General features: G+C 35.5%; 1 long non-coding RNA gene across 2 annotated transcripts in view; it reads right to left on the reverse strand.

The window, feature by feature from the left end:
* Positions 1–14,707, reverse strand: part of LOC126940167 (uncharacterized) — a 56,501-nt gene extending 41,794 nt beyond the window's left edge. For both annotated transcript variants that reach the window (XR_007720641.1, XR_007720639.1), the window contains exon 1: positions 14,604–14,707. This is a non-coding gene — a long non-coding RNA (uncharacterized LOC126940167). The remainder of the gene's footprint in view (positions 1–14,603) is intronic.
* Positions 14,708–15,291: the final 584 nt, after the last annotated feature.

The following is a 15,291-nucleotide window of genomic DNA, read 5'->3' on the forward strand; positions in this document are numbered from 1 at the left end:
AAAGGAAATATTCCTCTGCACATTGATCTTCTGTGGGGAGAGGAGAGGATCAGTTGAAGACAAAGGAGTTCAGTGCACCTCGAGAGAGACGACTGTAATGAAGGTAACTAATGAAGCATTCCTTGCTTCTTAATTTGAGGGATTGGTTTGAGAATGAATTGGGAGAAAAGCTAAATTAGAAGTTGAAGTCACTGTTTTCGTGGTAGATTTTTGTGAGTCTGCTAGATAACCAGTGCTACCTTAAGCCACAGGTATGGAAGAGAGGGATTTTCCCTCTTCTATATGGGATCAGGTATTACTTGCCATATCTACTCACTGGCTTTGGGATCCTGGGAGCCAGCGACACTTTCAGCTAAAATGGGACTGTTCCTATGAAATCTCAAAGAAACAATGAAAAGATAGAAAGTGAGAGCAGCCAATAGGAGACACTATCCAAGAAACTGTCAGTAAAGATGGAAACTCTGCAGGGCCACTGGAGCCCTCTAGACACACTCTGGTTGGTCATGTAAATAGAATTCTATGATTTTAACAAATGTCAGTACCTTTCTGTGTAGAGGTTCTGTGATAGCTAATTTGATGTGTAGCACCCAGAAATATGGTTAAACCTCAGACTAAGTGTTTCTGCGAAGGTATTTTTCAGATGAGATCCACACTGAAATCAGTAGACTCATTAAAGCAGGTTGTCCTTTATAATGTGTGTGACTTATCTAATCAGTTGAAAGCTTTAAGAGAAAAAGACTGAGGTCCCCTGAGGAAGAAGGAATTCTGACTCCAGACTGCCTTCGGACTGGAGGTGCAGTGTTAAATCTTCCCTTGTCTTCAGACCTGCCTGCCTGTCCTTAATATTTCAGATTTGCCATGATCACATGACCCCATTCCTTAAATTAAATGTCCCTCATTCGTGTGTGTGTGTGTGTGTGTGTGTACATATGTATACATACACATCCTATTGGTTTTTTCCTCTGAAAAACCTTGCCTAATAGAAGTACTAGGCATCAGACTCCCAACACACATCATCTGTAGCTTTTAACAACCTGTCAAAATATCTATTATGTACCACCACTCTCTCTTTACAGACAAGTAAATTGATGTTCAGAGAAATTAAGCAACTTGACCAAGTCACAGGTCTAATAAATGATGGAGTGGAATTCAAGCTGTAGGTTTTTCACTCCAGGATCTGTGCTTTCCACATCTGCTACATTTGACAAATATTTTACAGAACAAGTATTTATGTCTGCAAAAGTTCCTAAAATGCGTATCTTTATTTTCACATAGGCTATAAATACCCTTTATTAGAGTAGTCTGTGTAAATTATTGTTATTCATTTCAGAAATTTACCAAAAGATGCCAAAACATTAGGCAAAAGCAAGTTAACAAGATAATCCAATAAGAAGATGATATTTTTCTTCTATATTAGCAACTGTATATGGGAAAATTCTGCTATGAGAATCTGATCAAAAGCTGCTAACAGACTGCAGAATGGGTATAATTACCTACATAGTTTGTTAGTTAAAATTATATTTTGAACCTTTATAGAATGAAACGTCTATGGAAACAAGCAACACTCACAGAAAAAAATAAGCTTTTTAAAAATATTATGTACTATCTCAAATTATCTGAATCTCTGTGAAAGTCTCTGGTGTTAAAACTTCATTTAAATTCCATGAATTAAAATATATTATAATAAATGCAAGTGACATGGTCACCTACAGCCAGGAGAAATGTATGTATATTGACCTACAGCCCAAATTAGAAAATTGTATGTTATACATACACATAATTCTATTTACATAACATATATTATATACATATATTCTATTTCATGACTGGAGGTAAAAACACAAATGTACGTGTGTGTGTGTATTTCCTATTTCATGAGTGGAGTTATAAACAAGAATGAATATGTGTGTGCATGTATGTGTGCATATTTCCTATACCATGAGTGGAGGTATAAACATGAATGTGTGTGTGTGTGTGTGTGTGTGTGTGTACTTCCTAATTCATGAGTGGAGGTATAAACAGGAATGCATATGTGTGTGTGTGTGTTTGTGTGTATTTCCTATTTCATCGGTGGAGGTATAGACACAAATGCATATGTGTGTGTGTATAGTTCATATTTCCTGAGTGGAGGTATAAACATAAATGCGTCTGTGTGTGTGTGTGTGTGTGTGTATTTCCTATTTCATGAGTGGAGGTATAAACACGAATGCATATGTGTGTGTGTGTGTGTGTCTATATTTCCTATTTCATGAGTGGAGGTGGAAACACGAATGCATATGTGTGTGTGTGTGTATATTTCGTATTTCATGAGGGAAGGTATAAACACGAATGCACATGTGTGTATGTGTGTGTGTGTACTTCCTATTTCATGAGTGGAGGTATAAACACAAATGCATATGTGTGTATGTGTGTGTGTGTGTGTATTTCCTATTTCATGAGTGGAGGTATAAACACAAATGCATATGTGTGTATGTGTGTGTGTGTATTTCCTATTTCATGAGTGGAGGTATAAACACAAGTTTAGTCAGCACTTTACAGCTAACGAAGTCCCTTGATGGAGGCAGGTTCTCAAGAAAGTTTGAGTGGATGAATGATACATTTCTGTGGACATGCACTTTTTAGTTGGAATAGAAAATGAAAACCCAAGGCACAGTGGGTTTTACTCCTTCCTACTTTTAACAAAAATTGCTTTGAAAGGAAACAGATAAGTGTATATATTTAAAAGACTTTAATGAGTTTATGTAATATACTTTTTATTTTTATCAAAATGTGGTGTTTATATAAGAAATCATAGTAATTACAAAACGTACTACTTTAAATTTTTTAAGATGCTTAAATATTTAAAATATCTTAAATACATAATTTAGAAAGATGAAAATATATATATTAAAAGTAATTTTCAAAGAATGCCAGTTAATAAGAAGAATATGACAAAATTAGAAATATCATCGTTTTTTAATATATAATAATAACTGATTTTACCAAGGACCAATTATTAGATGATAAAAAACACTGGATGAAAATTTTTAGGAAGAAGGATGCTCATATTGCCACAAGATGACAATTCTTCACTTATCATTTATCATATACATATATATATTTACCATATAAATATAATATGTATGTGTCTGGGTGTGTGTGTGTATCATATATATACACACATATATGCATACACACACATATACATACATACACACACACATATATATATATACACACACTGGCACATCATATATATACACACCCACCCACCTTTATAATGGAGTCACCTGGCAGTCACCACCATAACCAAGTCATTAAACCAGCATCACCAATAATGAAACAACATAAAATTATGTGCATCCTGTTCTAATGCCTTAAGTACACAATATCACCTGCATAGTATTCTTACTATGTTTTACTTGCTGCTTAACAGAAGAAACGTTTCACTTGCTGCTTAATAGAAGGAAACAATGAGACAAATTCAGAATGCAGGACATTCTAATGATAACTCCTCTGGATTCTTCAAAAACTCAGTTATGGAAACCAAAATAAACCAAGTCACCACACAGACAAATAAAATGACATTTTCCATGAAAGAGAATATAGAGATCAGAAACAAAACAAAGCAAACCAAACTATGGTGAAACCACAAATTACAGTATAAGTAAATCTATATACTGGATAATATTAAATTATTACTGATTTTCTTATACATGATCTATATTATCATGATTTCTAAAGTAAACATAGAAAAGGATGGAAAAGGTAACACATTTGTGTGTGTATGTGTAATATACAGACAGAAAGATAGATATAGTGAAGTAGCTAGGTAGATGGATGGATAGATATAATGAGGGAGAAAAAAACAAATGTGGTAAAATTTGTAACTGGTGAATTTAATTGAAAGGTATTCACTAGTATTTATTATACTTTTGTTTCTATAAATTTGAAGCTTCTCTGTAGATTCGAAATTTTTCAAAATTGAAATCTTCGGTGTGGTATATAGCTCGTCCCCTTTCCCTTCTATAAATAAAGAATCTGAAAGCAATGAAAACAAAGACGCGAGGTATCCAAACTGAAAGACAGAAGGAAGAAAATCTACTGAGAACCATCGATGTGTTTGGTGACTTCACAAACATTTTAGGAAAGAACTGGTTGAGGACTGTGCAAAGTATTCCCCCAAAAGTTCTCTGCATTTGTGGGTGGTAAAGTGAGCACATGCTGTTTGTGAAGTCTGGTCAGGAGTTAGAGCAGAACAGCAGAAAGCAGTGCCTTGTGGTGACCCATTCCCCCACAATCTGACCACTGGACCAAGCAGGGAAGGGGTGGGAGTTATTAGGTGCACGGAAGTCGGCAGCTCTCAGAGAGCACGAAGCTAAGTCATTGAGTCAGTTGGTATCACAGCAGCATATTCTGTCCCTGCTGTCCTCAGTGAGGTATGAATGCCTGTGTCTGAATGGTCATAAAGGGCATCATAGAGAACTGAGAGGGCAGAATATTAATAATCATTCCTGTATCTGGAAAAAGATGACTCGATTGAATTGCACATCTACTGAGAAAGTTCCTCATTTTAGACAAGCAAAACCTACTGAAGAGAAAAAGGATTGTAACCATGACAAGTAGCAAAGAATCCCTTTAGATTTTGGTAGCCCTCCAATTCAGAGTCATCTATCAACACAGCCTTCAAAATAAAGAATATACTCATGCTCATAAAAGCTAGAATAAAAATCTCAGAGATCACATGGAAGGGATGTTATTACTCAGAAGTACATTGGCATTTCAATTGATGTAGAGGATGGCTTATATTGTTACCAATTTAATGAGAAAATTTACAACTTTAATGGTCACTTTGGGTCACATCCAAACACTCGGACTTCTTTGTAGTTTAGTTTAGTGTTTTTTGTTGTTTTGTTTTGTTTTTACTATTTGTGTTGTGATTTATACAAGTTGATTCACAAAGGTTATTTAATACTAGTGGAAGTTGTCTACTATTACTGAAAATTCATTAAGTATTTATCAGCTTAGGGCTGATAAAACTTAGAGAAAAATCAAAGAAAAACTTAAAAGTTTCTCAAGAAAATGCTACACATACCCACCTTTATAATGGAGTCACCTCTCTGAAATGACTGACTCTTTTTCTATTTATTTCTCAGATCTTATATCAGAATGCCATATGAATATTGTGATCAGCAATGCCATAGCACTGAAAGCAGAAGGCTTTTTGCACTGCCATCTCAAACATCAAGCCAAGAGACTTGATTTAATGTTTCCTGATTTAATGTAATACTCAAATGAAAAAGCATTGAAAATACCACATATTTCAGACTTACAGAATTGAAAGAGATTAGATTACACCATATGGTAACCGACCCAGTTTCTTCAGTGGCCTCAGACACCCACCTGAATTTCCTAGAAGTACCAATTAAATGGGGTCATTTTTTATTTTATTTTATTTAGTTGTGTTATATCACTGGAAGTCATTAATAACTGACAATATTGACAGCTTTTCTACTTTGTGTTTTAGAACTCTTGTCCAACTCTGAGATTATGGTCCACGGAAGTGCTTCTTTAAAATAATTCATTCTAAAAAGGTAGCAATAGATATTATGATAATTTTTTAAATCAGATACCACAGTCAGGTAACAATGAGCTCATAAATGACAACATTCCACTTTTAGGCTAGAGATAATATATATTTTTTGTACTGGCCAGATTTAGCTACCAAAATCTTTAATGTCATTCTAAACATCTATAAATACATAGGGATGCACAAAGTAAGACTGATTGTAGATGAATTTAACTATTAAACAAACCTGATCTACAAAGGCCTAAGTAGATCTAAAAACTCACATAAAATAATGAAACATAGATGAGAAAACAGGACAAAAATGTAAAAGTAGTCAGCATAACGCTCTGCATGACCGTACCTCTTTTATTACCTTTTAATGAACTTTGTGTGTGTGTGTGTGTGTGTGTGTGTGTGTGTGTGTGTGTGAAAATGGAGTTTCACTCTTGTTGCTCAGGCTGGAGTGCAATGGTGTGGCCTTGGCTTACTGCAACCTCTGCCTCCCAGGTTCAAGCAATTCTCTTGCCTCAGCCTCCTGAGCAGCTGGGATTACAGGTGCCTACCACCACGCTCGGCTAGTTTTTTGTATTTTTAGTAGAGATGGGGTTTTACTACGTTGGCCAGGCTGGTCTTGAACTCCTGACCTCAGGTGATCCACCTGCCTCGGCCTCCCAAAGTGCTGGGATTACAGGTGTGAGCCACCATGCCCGGCCCCTTTTAAGAAGTTTTAATCAATTTACTCTTCCCATCTGTTATTATTACCATTTCCCCTCACTTCCCTCAATCAACTAACCAACCAAACAAAAGCAAACAAAAACCACAATGTCCATGAATTCCAGGGTAAATTCAGTGTCTGGGAATTAGTCATCCTTAAGGTAGAAAGAGTGGAGAAGGTGGAAAGTGTGGTTTTCACCAACTGGGGCAGTGGCTTCTGATGCTGCCATACAACGTTGTGGAACATGGAGTCCACGCATCCTGAAGGACACTTGGTCTTTCCACTTCAGTCTCCAGAGAAGAGCGAAGTCACTCAATACTTGGGCTCAACAATTAAAATTCTTTGAATTAATATTCAATCATTTACGCATGTTTTCCCAAAGAAAGATTTCATGCCAGAATGGCCAGTGCTTAGGGATTTCCAGAGTAAGCAACACTTTTGGCCAGAAAAAGCCTTTTCTTAGGACTGCCAGAGCTTGTATTGAAAACTAGTATCAACCTACCCTTGTCATTAATGTTACTCTCCTTGTGAATTCTCCAGAGGTTCCTGGAGTGGTACTCTCAGGATAGTTTGTCAAGTGCCACTCTAGTCCATTCCATCACTTTTCCAAGCTTTGCATTGGGATCACAATCACTTTCCTCCCTGACGATCCCTGTGTCAATAATTTATCTACTAACCCGGATACTCAATGAAAAACACCAAAGATCATGTGATCTTCTTGATGTAGGATAGACATATTGCTACCTAGTTTGCTCATGTGATTCTACCCCCCACTCCACTAATTATAAAAATTTATTCGAAGATGTCTCTCTATGTAAACTTTTTAAGAGGTTGGCATATATATAAATATGGAATATATATTTATATACAGAATATGGAGATTGGCATGAAACTATATATATATACACTTGAATATATATACACACACACATATCTTTAATATATATCTTATTTCCATTTCCTCAGATGTCCAATTATTTTAAGGTAGAAAAGTAATAAATCATGGTAAGGTTAACACCCAATATTATTATCAATGATATTATGCAGCTGCCAAAGGTTGGCTTAAAAAAGGAAGCCTTCATTTCCTAAAAGACATAGGCAGGATGCAAACGCAGTAACTCGCAACTTTTGTGATGTCCATAAAGAAATGAAACTGTTGTTCAGGTAAAAATCAGCTTTCCTTTAAAATGAAAATATGCTTATATAAAGAGGAAAAAATAAGTGATATAGTGGATGACATCCTTAGGAATAATCTTTCAATGGGTGCACAAAGAAATTTCATGTGATATAATCTATAAGGATATACTAAAATGCTATATGTGGAAGTTAGCATTTTGGGGCATAAATAGCATGTAATTTGTCATTCATGTCAAAGGATAGGTTTTCAAGGTCAGTAGTTTGAGACAACCCTGTCCAACATGGTGAAACCCCATCTCTACTAAAAATACAAAAATTAGCCAGGTGTGGTGGTGCACGCCTGTAATCCCAGCTACTTGGGAGGCTGAGGCAGGAGAATGGCTTGAACCCAGGAGGCAGAACTTGCAGTGAGCTGAGATTGCACTCCAGCCTGAGTGACAGACTGGAGAGGCCACATTAAAAAAAAAAAAAAAAAAAAAAAAAGTAATGAGATGGACTGGGGATTTTGCGTTTCTGGCAAAACAAAAAAAATGTATCCTAATATGGATATATGAATTCAAGTAGGAGGCAATGAGAAGACTCCTGGGACAGAGATCAAGAAAAGTTTATTAACAGCAGTATCCAGAGTATCAACATTTTGTTCCCACAGGGCAACACAAAGAGGATCATGTGAAACCATAATTTAGAAGGGGCAAGGGAATTTACAGGGTAAGAGGAACCTGAACTTAGGAAACCTGAATGTTTTATAATGGGGAGTAAGTATGTTTGCACACTGTTCCACAGGGAGAAATGATTCTTCATTTCCAAGGATGTTTGCTATATAAATATCCTCAAAAGAGAATCCAGAACAAAAAGGTGGTCAGTGCCTGACTTGCCAGATGTGCAAAAATCTGAGAGACCAATTTTCTCCCAGTAAAGATATGCTGGGAGGATGCAAAATAAGCTAAAGAAAATTTTTACTGTAGATAAGAGGAGTCAATAGAAGATCAGAAGGGATGCCTGGAATGTGTCAGTTTTAGTGTACTGCATATATAGAAGTATCTTAGATAGCTATGTCATGTACCAGTATATCCACTACTATACTATCATTAAAAGATTAATGCCTCTGCTAATTCATGCTAAATCTTTATAATTGTCCAACGTAATATTGAGAAATGGCACAGTTAAATTAATATAGACCATTGATTCTCACCTGAGTATGATTTGGCAATTTCTAAAGATATCTGGGGTTGTCCCAACCCGGAATAATTTTAGCATCTGGTAAGTAGAGGACAGGATGCCCCAAATCCTACAATGCACAGGACAGCTTCCTAAAACAAGTAATTATACCACCTAAAAGCCAATGATGCCAAGATTAAGAAACTCTAATGTATACCTGCCTAAATTCAGTAATTGTATCTAAGTTCAAATAATCTTGGAAAATATTGTTTGAACTACATAATCATTGAGAAAATTTTAAACTCAGAGTGTTTGCATTTAAGTGAACAAAAAATATATTTTACTCTTCATTTTGCTCATCAATCACTTAAAAATCATTTCTAGAAATATTCTGGATATAGTCTGATTGCACTAATTTAAATAAATGTTATTCTTCAATTCATAATTAGATACGCAGTTAGTAAATACACATTTCAATGGAATAGAGGAAAAAAAACAGATTTCACACTCAATCTGTTGGAGATAGACTCCTAGAAACATCACTTATCAGCTGCAAGACTTTGGGAAATAATACAAGTTATTTAACCCTCCTGTCCTCAACTTTCAAATGAAATAATTATAATACAAATGTTAAGACTGGATGCACAATGACATTATGAGAGTTAATTGAAATAATGGAACAGTGAAGTGCTTTGTAAATTCTAAAGCTACTAATATCAGCTGCTATGTTACAAGCATATGTTTTTCTGTTTCTTTTTTCTTTTTTTTCTTTGACATCAAAAAGGCTCTAATGATAAATGGCCTCTTCTCCTTCTGTAGGATCATCGATTTTTGAAAGCCTCAAGAATTGTAAGAGTAACCTTTTTATTCTTCTTCAGTGAGTTTTAGTTTACCCTATTTTGAAGGCCAGGTATGTGTCATTGTATAGAAGAATCTGTCAAAAATCAGGATTACGTTTGATGTCACTTCTGAGCAACACGCTTCATGAAATGTCTGAGAACTAACTTGGCAAGCCTTTCAAAATGGGAAAATTCAGGATTAAACCTGTATTGGAGCCTACCCAGGGAAGTAGAGTTACATATGTAGTTTTCGTCTGCTTGTGAAATAACTCTTTTCCTTTTTCATTCCAAAAGAAGTAATGTATTGACTGCCTTATGGATTTGATTAATAAAATGCATCTTGCTCAAATCCAGTTTTTACAAGAGGTGATGGTAAATCTGTTTAAAGGAGGGTTTTAAGGCTATGACTGAAATGACTTAAGGGGACTAAGACACTGAAATATAAAACCTTACCTGAGATTTTTCCTAGGCTAGATACCAATTTTTTAGATACAATTTTGTTGGTGTAGGTATAAGAATAGCATACATTACTTGAAAAAGATTATACTAGCTGACTACAGAATTTCTGAGTTACTTATACTGGATAACCATAAATATTTAAGAAGTGCCTAAGAAGAACCTAGAGTTCCAGTTTCAGAATTATATTCAAAAGAATCCAATCATCTAATCTGTTTCAAGGATGGTTCTAGCTTCGGTTGTTGATTACACTGAGTACCAGCATAAATTTACATAACAATGAAACAGACGTGACTGTTTTTTTCCAGCTGTGCAGACCTGTAAAAGTATCATGCTGATGAATTTGATTGACATTTAGTGAGGAAAGTTTCTTCCCGTCATTCCACCATCAACTATGGATGCCACCTGAATTTATAATGACCCAATATTTCCCTTCAAATATTTACACTTGGGGAGCCATTTATGCTCATTAATAGGATTGGACAAGATAACAAATAAAAAGATGAGGATGAAAATTACCTGATATACTTAGACAAATTGATCTAAATAGAAGATAAAAGCTTATTTAAAGTTCTTAATTTGTGAAACTGTTTTCAAAGAGTACACCCATTGCTTCTGTTTGCACATAATAAAATTGAAATACAAGCAAAACGACAATATAGATAATAGAATTCACTTAAACCATTTATTCTCAAAGACAAGAACTTCCTATATATTCATAGATTACAGAACTCACAGGGACAATTATACTCATGAACTTACCAGTTTCTTTTGAATACTTCCATAGTTCAAAGGAAATAGAATCTTATTTTAGTCTTTTCCAAATTGCCTACTCATGAACTCATAAGAATTGAACTGATTAAATGGAAACTAATTAATTCTGAATTATTCAATATACTTCACATTTATGAGATCAAAATCTGATCCAAATAATGATTCATATGAATCAAAAATATTGATTAATAAAAATATCTCAGATAAAATTCTGTACTATTCCTTATAGAAGTGTATTACATTAAGGAATACCCTCTAAATATTTTGGAATAAGTCTTAAATCTCATATTTCTGCAATGTAATAATTTATCTTTCTCATTGAGATTTAGTTAATAGATAAGGACAATGATTATGGCATTTTGAGGTATGAAAAACATTCTACTTATCCATACAAAGAAAAATGAATTTTGCTTCCACACGTCTTATTTCAAACCACTTTTTAACATGCATTTCTTCATAGATGCATACATGTTTAACCTTTATGTCCTAAATAGGTTAAAAAGAGGTTGTAATTCGATTGCATTTTATTTTTGTTTATGGAAGCCTACAATGTCTTCCTAGAGCACAAAAGGAAACAGAAGTCAGAGCCCCTCCTTTGCAGTCTGAAACAGACCTGTGGCTGGCTCCATGACGTCTGTGCCATGGAGGTGGGGCAGCTGGCGCCTGTGCTTTTGAACTCGCCTGTCCTGATGTTAACAATGTCAGCCTTGAGACTTAAGCTCAGACCTGGCTCCTAACTTTATGCAAAGCATTGGAAACGGTATTTATAAAATCTGGATGCTGCCAGGATGTTGAAATTGAAACAATCAAAGCCCAGTCTGTGGCACAGAGGGAAGTAATATTTACATGTATCTATACTGTACTTCCCGGGTACTTCCCAAACTACTAATTTGGTAAGTACACTATTAAGTGCAGCTTTTAGAGTGAAGACAGTGATGGATACTGATAGAACAGATAAACATTGGAAAATCTTAAAAGGCTATGGCGAAGAATTTAGGTACATTTAATGACAGATTAGCTCTGTGGAAATACAAGATGATAGCGATTATATCTTAAAATTCAAACTTCTGCATATTACAATAGGAAAATCAGCAATAAATAGTCAATCATCAGGATGTTTAGATAAATTCTAGACACCTAACATTTATTTAGTTTTGTTGATTCTTAGACAAAATTATTTATGTAATTGTGCACATATGCACTCCGGAATTAGAGATGCTTACATTTGAATTCAGTTTGTCGTAAAGGAGGCTCAACTTCCTTAACAGAAAAAAAGATAATAAATATTCCTGCCTTGAAATGTAATTAGGTTTAAATGTGATAGTGTATGAAAGCAGCCAGTGTCACTTTCTTTCCTTTCAAATATTAAGAGTCATTCACTAATACGAATAGAGCTGGTTAACATCTTACCATTTTCCTAAAATATTTAAGCATGTTATTCATTGGTAGTGAAAATTTTAAGTCTTGACTCCATTTAGGAAATAGAATAAACATGTCTATTAGAAAAAAATTTAGAAAAGAGCTGTATGCCAGTGCCATTGTATGTGCTATTAATATATTTTATGTTTGCAGTAAAGCCTTGCTAGATAGTACCTACTACTCATAGTACAGGAATCACACAATGAAATATCAAATTGGTTCCTCTGCTTTAGGAGGAGCAGCAACAGTAATCAAAACAACCTTTTGAGCTTGTGTATCAAATAGTTTCCAGCCTGTTGGGGTGAATGGTGTACTTAGATTAGGGGCCCTTCAGGATCTGCAGGTACTGGGCCAGCTCCTACCCTCTGAGCCTTGTGATTACCTGCACAGTTACAGGGAGCTTCTCACGAAGGTGAGCAATGGAGAAAAGCTGAGAAACCCACAAAGAGGAAGGAGTGCATGGATGACGTGGACCTTACTCTGTGTGTTGCATCCCCTGGCAGAGCAATTAAAGGTAAGGTGAAGACCAGACTGGAGCGCCACCCAGGTCAAAATCCCCCCACTGCAGCAACCAGCATGTTCGACTGGCAAATCTTCCCTTTATCAAATATTTATAAATATTTATATATATAAATATATTTATAAATATTTATATATAAATATTATATTTATATATTATATTTATAAATATTTATATATAAATATTATATTTATAAATATATATAAAGGGAAGGCTTACCTTCAAGTAAATTGCTGTATTTAGTTAAAACCTAGCAAAAATCAGTAACACCCAGAAATTGGGAATTCCTTGACTGGAAGGTGAAGCTGAAGGACAACAGAACCATTCCAGCCATTGGTGGGAAGTTTTGAACATTTGAGAGCAACCTTTGAGCTCTGTTCTTCAGGAGCATAAAGGAGGAGCCAGAATGGGAGAGAAGAGAGATTTGAATGTTTTTACAGACAATTCCCCTCAAAACACACACACTTTGTAACAGAGGCAACTGGTTCAGGATTATATGTGTTGCAAATTTTAAAACCTTAGTACAGATTTGTTTCAGATTTCACATACTGCATATTTATGTTCTCAATTTTGGTCATTAGACTTGAGTTTGATAGTCGTTACTAAGTCCTAATAGTCAAACAAAAGAAAAGGAATGGATATATTCTTTAATTATAAGATCATTTTCCTGAATAGAAAATGAAAATCCCCTGAAGTTTCTGGACTGTCTTTTAAAAATAATTTATTACGGCAATGAACTAGACTCTCTCATTGCTTGCAAAGAGCCTAGCGATGTTTGTGTACCTTTGTACGTTCTTTTTTTTTTTTTTTTTTTTTTTTCCAACCTTTTCTGGGCCTCTAGGGCCCTCTTTAGGGTCTGAATACACAAACATATTTTGCACATGTGGGTGTTAGAAAAATGCTATTTGATGATAATGATGATGATTTCCTGAAAGTAAGGGTTGCTCATCAGAGGAATGTGTGACTGTTGGAGGCTTTTGATTACTTTCTCTTGATCTCTTTTAAAAATAGGATGGTTTTGCTCATCTGTATGGAATGGTAAGAGGGAAGGGTAGTCTTGTCTAAAGGCAGAAAAAGGATGGTCTGACTTCAAAACCCCTTCTAATTTTATGATTCTAAGAAGTAGGATCATTTATTCTGAAGAAAAGGCTCAAAGGTTTAGTGTGTAGAAGATGGTGACCAGCTGCTCTTTCCTCACTGATTACAGAAAAGGAAATGTGTTTAAATATGAGCGTTAGCGATTGAGGCATTGAGGGAAGAATTTCCCGACACCAAGGCTATGCCAAAATCAAGGACAAAAGGAGTCAGAAAATGAATCAGTACATGTCCCCAAGTAGCAGTCTCCTCAAGGTCGAAGAGAACCCTATAATGAGCATAGGACAGTGCACCTTTATTTTGTTTCTCTTGCTGTCTCTCTCAACATTAGTCTAATCTTAACTTAGGAAAAATTATAGTGCTATGAATTGTTCATACGAATTCCTGAAGAGCATGGTGATTTATCTGGGCCTTCGAATGTCTGGGTTAATGCTCACTAATTTGCATTTGCTAAGAGCTACTCAAGAGTTTATGGGGTGCCCCTCGGAGCCACTAGAAGAGGATTTTAATGTGCTGTTACATTTCTATGACTCTGTCGCTTAAGAATGACCATGTGTTATGAGTTGTACTGATTTTATTAATTACAGATGTATACACGTAGACATTAAAATATTATATTAAAGTCACTGCTCTCCCAATGTTCCACATTAGGTAAAATTATATGAATTCAGATTTTTTAAAGTGGTTTTGCTTGAGGTTTTTAGAAATGTTGTTTTAGAAATGCTTAAAAGAAGTCAAGGACCTTATCCAGAAATGGTCCTGATATATTGGTAGAAAGTGCTTTACAAGCATTCTCTGTATTCTTTATCTGCTTAAACCTCTGGAATAAAGAGAGTGATTGGTTAAAACCTATTTATAATCAGCTATTATGAGGCATGAAACAACATGACAATACCAAATAATAAAAATATCTATAAACTCTATTTAAAACTGATTACTTACTGTTTGGGTGAGGGAGAAAGGACACGACGGAAGAAGGTAAAGAAGGTAAACAAGATGGCGCAGTTCCGGGTTCTTCATCAGCGACTTTCCCGCGCCGGGGAAAAACACCGACTGTCTGCGCCTGCGCAGTATGACGTCAAAACGAAGAAATCGAAGCTTACCTGGCCACGCCTATGAAGACGCCTCTACCCCCGCCCCTATCCTGCCCACCTCAAGCCCTGTCCATAAAAGACCGTTCCAGGAAGCTATCGGCGCGAACTTCCTCGGCCCCTCGTCATATGCGGACCTAGGAACCTCGCCTGAGAACGCCGGAGCGACTTCCTCTGCCTCCACCGCCGGAGACCGGTGAACTTCGCCGTTTCCTCCTTCACATTGGCTAGCTAATAAAGTTTTTTTACCTTGCCTACTTGCCTCATCTCTGGCGCCTGCTCCGGTGGTCGCATAAAACAAATCACTTACACCATTATTTTCCTTCATTCTTAACAACTTAAAAATATCTATTACAAAATATCATTATCAACAGAACTATATAATTTAACACTTTTACATTATGGACAAACTAATGAGTTTCTATAATTAAAAAATCTCTCCATATAAATTTATTGTGACAATTATTAAATCCTAAAAAAAGTCAAATACTCAGCATATAAGATCACTGCTAGGATCTACATCAAAATTCTTCCAGTTA

Source organism: Macaca thibetana, chromosome 17 (genome assembly GCF_024542745.1).
Source record: "Macaca thibetana thibetana isolate TM-01 chromosome 17, ASM2454274v1, whole genome shotgun sequence".
NCBI lineage: Eukaryota > Metazoa > Chordata > Mammalia > Primates > Cercopithecidae > Macaca > Macaca thibetana.